The sequence below is a fragment of the Rhyacophila brunnea genome, unplaced genomic scaffold (assembly GCF_057557595.1).
Source record: "Rhyacophila brunnea isolate RB1 unplaced genomic scaffold, BYU_Rbru_1.0 scaffold_24, whole genome shotgun sequence".
NCBI lineage: Eukaryota > Metazoa > Arthropoda > Insecta > Trichoptera > Rhyacophilidae > Rhyacophila > Rhyacophila brunnea.
Window position 1 is genome coordinate 5,901,948 of NW_028232904.1, and position 7,305 is coordinate 5,909,252.

The window sequence follows — 7,305 nt, forward strand, 5'->3', positions numbered from 1 at the left end:
GATAGGAATAATTAGTATGAAAATGTCTCATACGAGTGCACTTGGATGGCACTCGGTCCAAGTGTACTGGGATCGTACTTGGACCGTGTTAACGCAGCTTAAGGCGATGTCTTTGGCCTAAATTACACATATAATGTGACTTTCACGCCATCTATTTATATTTACAGGCATCTACCATGAATTTCTAAAAATCTGTTACTAAAAACTTTGGTCGATTCCAACCAGATGGCAGTAAGTTACCATAATAAGTTAATAATGAAATTGCCAGATGAAAAAAAACGCTAGACAAAAATTCATTTACATATTATAAGAATATAATATATTCTACTTACTATAATATTATTATATATATATACTTATTCAAATAATTATTATTTTTTTTAAATAAGTACAATATTTTATTATATCGTATTGACATTTTTATGATAGTATATTATAATATATTGTAGGTATATAATTTGATCAAATTCAATTACACAAAAAACGTTGTTTATGGAATTACCTTCACTTATTATAATATAAAAAAGTTCTACTAGTTATTTTGTAATATGTGACAATCTAATTCACTGTGAATTGACACATATAATTTTAAATCGTCTGCCAAGAGTAAAAACTGGATTCCATTGATAACATTGACAATGTCACAAGATTTGATATAATACACGTGATATGATATAAGAAAATAAAATATAATCGCTAAGACACTTCGCTTTCTTCCATTTCGTATGTCCAATCATGAGAGTCCTTTTTGCTGTACGGCGTGGGTACGGGGAATTTGAAAAAGAAAGTTAGTAAGCGTCCTTTGTAAATTTATTTTTATTCAGAGAGTACACATCATTGATTTTTAAAATATTCATTAGACCACTGTTTATACGGAAATATTATTCTCGTAACTGCCGTTTTTTTAATTGAAAGTATGGGATTTGTGAGTTGGCATCAAAGATGTTGAAAAAAAATATTTAAAATGTAGTAGGTACCTACCTACTCGAAATGGCACGCATAAAACGCATCGGAGCTCAGCACCGGTTCGTGAAATCCTCGGTCTTGTAGAAAATTTAAAAATAACGTTACGGTTAGAGAATTTAGTTTATTATGAAAATAGGTTCATGTTAAATAAGCTAACGCATTCTAACCGCTGCAATGATACACGAAACAGCTCGTACCTACTGCGATCTCGCGCATGCGCAGTACAACAAAACATCTATCAGCACCTATTAACGTACATTTATTATTTAATTTCTTACACTTTTAATTTTTTAGTACGATAGTAGTAAAAAGGTACTTATAGTAGAATAAAAAATAAAATCTAAGCAGTTCGGACAAGGTGAATAATCACTAACCTCTCATTTGAAAAATGATCTTTTTATGCAGCTGTAGGCTCTTCAATAATAATTGGGTACATAGCGAACTTGATCATGCTATTCAAGGTAGATATGTAGGTGCATTATAATTTAAAGCAATTGAATAATTGTGATCTCTACACTTACTAGGCAAGTACCTATTGCCAGTGCGAGTATTGTTAATGATTTATTAAAATTTCAAGTAGAAAAACGAATCTCCCGTGAATAATTAAACGAGCTAAATAATAGAAACATCAATATAATTGGGGGGAAATACTGATTATAAAGATTGTTGGTTGATCACAGATATGTTTCAGTTCAAAACTAAATGGTAATTCTGTAGCGTAAGCTTTATTCCAAAAACACAGTGCATTCTAACGATAAAAAAAAATATCAATGGACGCCGGACGAGGCACTAAAGCTGTCTCTGTCACATGTCCGCATGCGTGTTAGGACGATTCGGTATATAATTACAGCAGTTCGCTGCAAGTCGCTTTACCCGTGGGCTAGCCTTTTTAACATGTACCTGAAAATAAATAGGTACAGTAATTTACTTTAAATTCTAATACGTAACTTGAAATGAGATTTTGTTTCATTATGAAATGTAAATTAAGCCGGTGATACACCCCTGTTACAGGCGGGCTTCTCCCGGTGTAAAATAATCATTTAGTAACTATAAGTCGAAACGTAACCCTGACCTCTAGAAACGGCTTCATAAAACATCTAATCTGATTCCTTGCTCAACCACGTAAGTATTTTTTAATCATAAGTAAAGGCCTTCGTCCGGTGTGTGAAAATCGCATATTGGGCGGAGGTGTAATTAAGATATATTTAATTTAATTTAAAAGGTATAAATGATGATGGATGAAAGCGATAATTTTAAGACTAAATATAAGTATTCAAATATAATAAATTTTGCCGCGCATTGTGCGTGAAATCCTCGCGCGCCGGCGCCAGGGTCAGGCTCGTGATTCGCCGAATCAAAGATCATGCGATCAAGATTTGGCCAATCACTAGCCCTTTTACTAATGGCGTGGGTACGCGAAGTTTAAAAAAATAAATAAATTAGTAAGCGTCCCCTTTCCGACATATACGGACCTGCGTAACTAATTGTAAAAACCTAAACATGTAAAGAAAGTGTAAAATATAAGGAATACCAAGTTACACGAGACAGACGTGGTTTTATTTAATTCCACCCTCAAATATATCGTACTTTTTTTTTGTGAATCCGGGGTTCGATGGACTCCTGAGCTAGCCGCTGGAACCCCGGGGATCTCACCGGCTCTCACATCAAAAGTCATCCACTCGTTCGAACACGTCGATGTGACATCATCATTATTCACAAAACACATGTTGCCAAATGGAGCTCTGCAGATTGGTCAAACGCGAGTATTTAGTTTGAAAAAATATCTGCAGTTGCAATTGACAAGTTGTATGCTTCTTGGGCTCTGAGTCGATGACACCAGGTTGCATACAAATACCTACGAATTGATCATTCCTATTCCGGCAAGCCGATCGCCGCATTCAAATATCTATACGTTGCGAAAGCTACGTGCTACTGTCGCTAGTAGATCTGCGCATTCATATGCAACACCGGATCGCCGTTCTTGGAAAGTTTGATTTATTTGATGAGGCTAGTTTAGTGAGCTGTTTTTTTTAAATTTGGGTTTGGACCCTTTTTGAGTTGCTCCGCTCCAGGTAAAAAGTTTTAATAAGTATTACAGTTGAACCCAGTGATTACAATCACGAATAAAGCAAGATCTCAGATGTAATGAGGAAACATTTGTTCGACATTGATACCGGATGAAGGTCTCCCACAGGAGACCACCTCAAAGAGCAGACCGAACCATTATCTTTCCCATAACACCACAGCCTACGTGCACTCTTCGCGGTTCTCGCAACCCTCAGCCGAGCGGAGCCCGCCTCCTAAAAATCCGAATTCGTCCACGCTCCCGCCAAAACGCAGACGTGGTCTGCCGAAAACGACCGCTCGCGCCACACTAGAATCCGTCGGTAAAACAGAGAAGTTCGCGACCGACAGACGAACATGACGCCGGCAATCTGACAGTTGAATGGGCGCGAAAAACTCTCTTGTCCCTGACGCCGAACGAACAGCATCGACCGCCAAATCCCTCTCTTCAATTGGACGCCGGACAGCTAGCATTGCCTCTGCTCGCCTCGGACGCGAAGCCAAGCCAGCATCTCCAGCCCGTATCTCTCGCCTCAGAGTCGGACGCCGAGCGACAAGCACCTCCAACCCAGCCAAAAGACGGCATTGGCAAGCCGCAAGCCCTGACTCTCTTACCTCGGACCCCAAGCATAAGCATCTTCAGCCTTCAGCCGAGAAAAGCAGCCTTCAGCAGTGAAGCCAGGCGGCTCTCGTGGTGGAGTGGGTAAGGCGCTCGCCTTCCACCCGAGAGTTCCTGGGTTCGATTCCCGGTCATGACAAAAACATTTATGTGTTTTTCTCAAAGCCTGGGTGTTTGTGATTGTTCAAAATTACTAACAACCACCTTGTACGAAAAAGCAAGGACATGGTTATTAATAATTCTAAAAAAAAAAAAAAAATAGCCAACAAAAACCGCGTCTACAACCGCCAACGACAATACCCTGCAAATAACTAACTGCGGCAATATAATAAACACCAGCCTTAACAGCATACATGTGCGTTTCTCTCATTCCACCCCGCTTCTGGCCTGCTAGTGATACGGCCTTCACCATTGTAACGCGATGAACTCGTCACCTAAAGAAACCATAAATATACTTTCTTAACTGGCAACACCAAACTCATGCTGGCTGCAAATAATCAACGGCCGGAGCAGACAAGGTGGGGGGGACGTAGCGGCGGGGGCGAGAACACAAGTGCGTGGGAGGCAACTTCCTTCTTCTCGTTCCAAACGTTCTACCGGGCGGACGCGCTCGTGCCGCGCAACGCGGTCGTGTTAGGAGCACACGCTTCAACAATGGATGGCATATTTCCATACCCGTGTCGAAGGGTAAAGTGTTGGTGTCATCTTCACCCGGGAATACACCCCTTGAACTTGGGAATGGAAGGACGTTAAGGAGGGCTCGGTGCATGTAAATATGTAATTATAAATTGTGTCTAGGTTAGTGCCATTTGCTGGTGACGGAGACGCTCCTGTGAGGGCCTCCGTCCCACTTCTTTATAATCCTTTTGTAAACCATCGCTGAAATAATCTCTCATTAAATGTAACCGCATTTCAGCGACACACTTTGAAACCTCTTTCACTTATCAACCTAGAGTCCCAGTAAACACATGGTCTTTTGCAGCTGTTTCCCTCCCAAAGAAAAGCTAGCTGGCGTCCAACCCTGTTGGACGGGGGCACCTCAAAGGTTGAAGGAAACGTGCAAGCCTAACTCCAGACTCCTGTGAGTCTGGGAATCCACGCCAAGGGAGTTGCTTCCCGGCGTGGGTTTAGCTGCTCCAAATAGCGGTCGGATCCACTCCCTTTGATAAGAAATTCTCATGTTCTACACCAGAAGGTGGCAAAGTTAGGTGGACGAGAGAGCGAGGTCGGAACGAGCGGCTTCAGAAGTATAAGTCTGATGAAGGTAAAGCTCATGTTACATTCATGTGACAAATCCTTCCTACCTTATGTAAGTAATAATAAACAAAAGAACTTTCAGTCTCTTTTTAATTTGTTACATAGGCGCCTCCAACGCGATTTGGACGGTGAAGTTGGTTTCATGTTTCCGGTGCCTTGCGAGAGTTTTTGTCACCAGCATTCAATCATATTATATGTTATACTTGTATGTATTTCTTCCGTAGTGCATTTTGTCTAGTTAGCCGAGCGGTTCTGGAATGTTCTATAATCACGGAACATTTGTGGTTGGGTATACCAGAAGTGAGCGACTGCGCGCATTCTTGAAAAAGATGCGGGGACTTCTAGTTGAACATTCACAATAGCAGGACGCACATTACTTGCGCTCTGCCATAGTAACTTAGTTAACTTTACTCAGTTTTAGTATTGATAATAGTAACATTAGTGTGGTTTTGAAAACGTTTCTGCATTGTGGAAATTAATTTTTATTTATTTGATACTATCAAATAAATGACGACACGTTGTCGGCTGTGAACTAGTGTGAAGTTTTTGAGGGAGCATATCCGCTTTCTACCCGCATGGATGGTTGGTTAGAATCCAACATCCGCCTCACATCCACGTTTATCTGTGCAATCCATGCACACTTATAACTTTTGCGTTAATCATTTAACGCGCTTTTGTATAATTAACATGTTGTGCCTTCCAATATACTGTTATAGAATTTATTGAAAAGCACATGTTCGTGGATATCAATCATCATAATCAAGTCAGGAAACTTGAGACTAATGGTGAAAGACGACGGAGAGGACGTCTTTATTTTCATTCCCTGCCATACACCCAGGAGGCACTCTAGGATTTTTCACGTTGGAGGAACGTGAAGTCGCTTCTGAAGGATGTTGGATAAGACGTAGAAGTCACGTGGCCTTCCAGTTCACGACGATGTTCGACGTTCTCAATCAAAGCTAAGTCTTCCTGCAATTACTTAAATGAATTCTCGTCTATAAAAAGATTAGCTTGAATGAAAACTTACAAGATAGTCAGACTATTGTTTCCATTTGGTCACATAGCATATCCTGTGCGTCCTCAGATTAATGGTAAAATTTATTTTTTGGTTCGATCCAAATAACAATTTCAGTGGAAATCGTAATTTCGTAACAACTTTTTGTTACAAAATTCACGAGCGCTCACCTCTTGCCAAAACAAGGCAAAAACAACATCGACTCGCGAAGGAATGTTTTTTCTTTTCACAAAACTTCACAGCGCCGTGCCGTAATTAATTTCGAGTGTTTTAATATTTGTAGTGCGGGTCATTCCAGAATATTCGGTTAAGAATTGGGTGATGTCATTGTAGTTACGTCATGCTATGTTTAGTCATGGGTAGGATTAGAATAATTTTACAATGAAATTATTTCAGGATAATTATTATTGTATTTCTCTGTAAATTGTGTGCCAGTTTGTTTACACAGTTTCGATCAGTGTATAGGTCGGTGGTTGTTCGTTGTGGCTTGGTGCATTTACGTTTTAGTATAGCAACAAATAATACTCATATCCCGTAAAAAGATATGTGATAGCTAGTACACAGCTAGCAATTAAATTATGGTATGGATGTAGACATCCGCGTCATCTTTCATTTAGTATAGGATTACTCGTTTAGTCGTATTTCGCCTTCTCAAGATGGTTTGGTCGAACGTTAACAACGTTGCAATTGGCATCAGGGAAAGCTGCAAGGCGAACACCCTGAGGTCAGCGCTAGAAGCCAGGGGTATTCAACCCAGTAAAAAGCTCTCGCAAATGCAGGAGCAGGCGGAGATATGGAATAGTAAGCTATGTCCCGGACCGCTTGAGGAAAAAGCTGAGGATTTCGAATCACTCTCGTCATTTTCTCAAATAGTAGAAATAAAACCTGCTATTAATTACAAAGTGCTAAATTCAATGCACATTAAATATGACGGTTCTACACCAGTTCACGACTTTGTCATAAGAGTCGAGGACATTATGAGAAATCGTGGGCTATCATTCACTACAATGATGGTGTACTTTTCAGAGATATTACAGGGTAGAGCTTTGGGTTGGTTCCGCTTGGTGGAAAGCGAAGTAAATACATGGCAGGAGTTAAAATCAGCTTTGTATTTACAATTCGAAGGGCCGACGGTCGGCGCCGCATTGGTAGAGAGTATGTTAATTAAAAGGCAAAAAGAGCAGGAACCAGCCTGCGATTTCATACTTGATATGAGATTGCTAGCGGGTAGATTGAGACCTGCATACTCTGTTAGTGATCTAATGGAAATAATTACGAGCAGAATGGTAGAACGCATTCGCACAGGTGTCAGCCTGCAAAAGCCCAAGACGTTCACTGAGTTAGTAAGAGTTTGTAGCGACATTGAGAGATCAAAGTTGGCTCC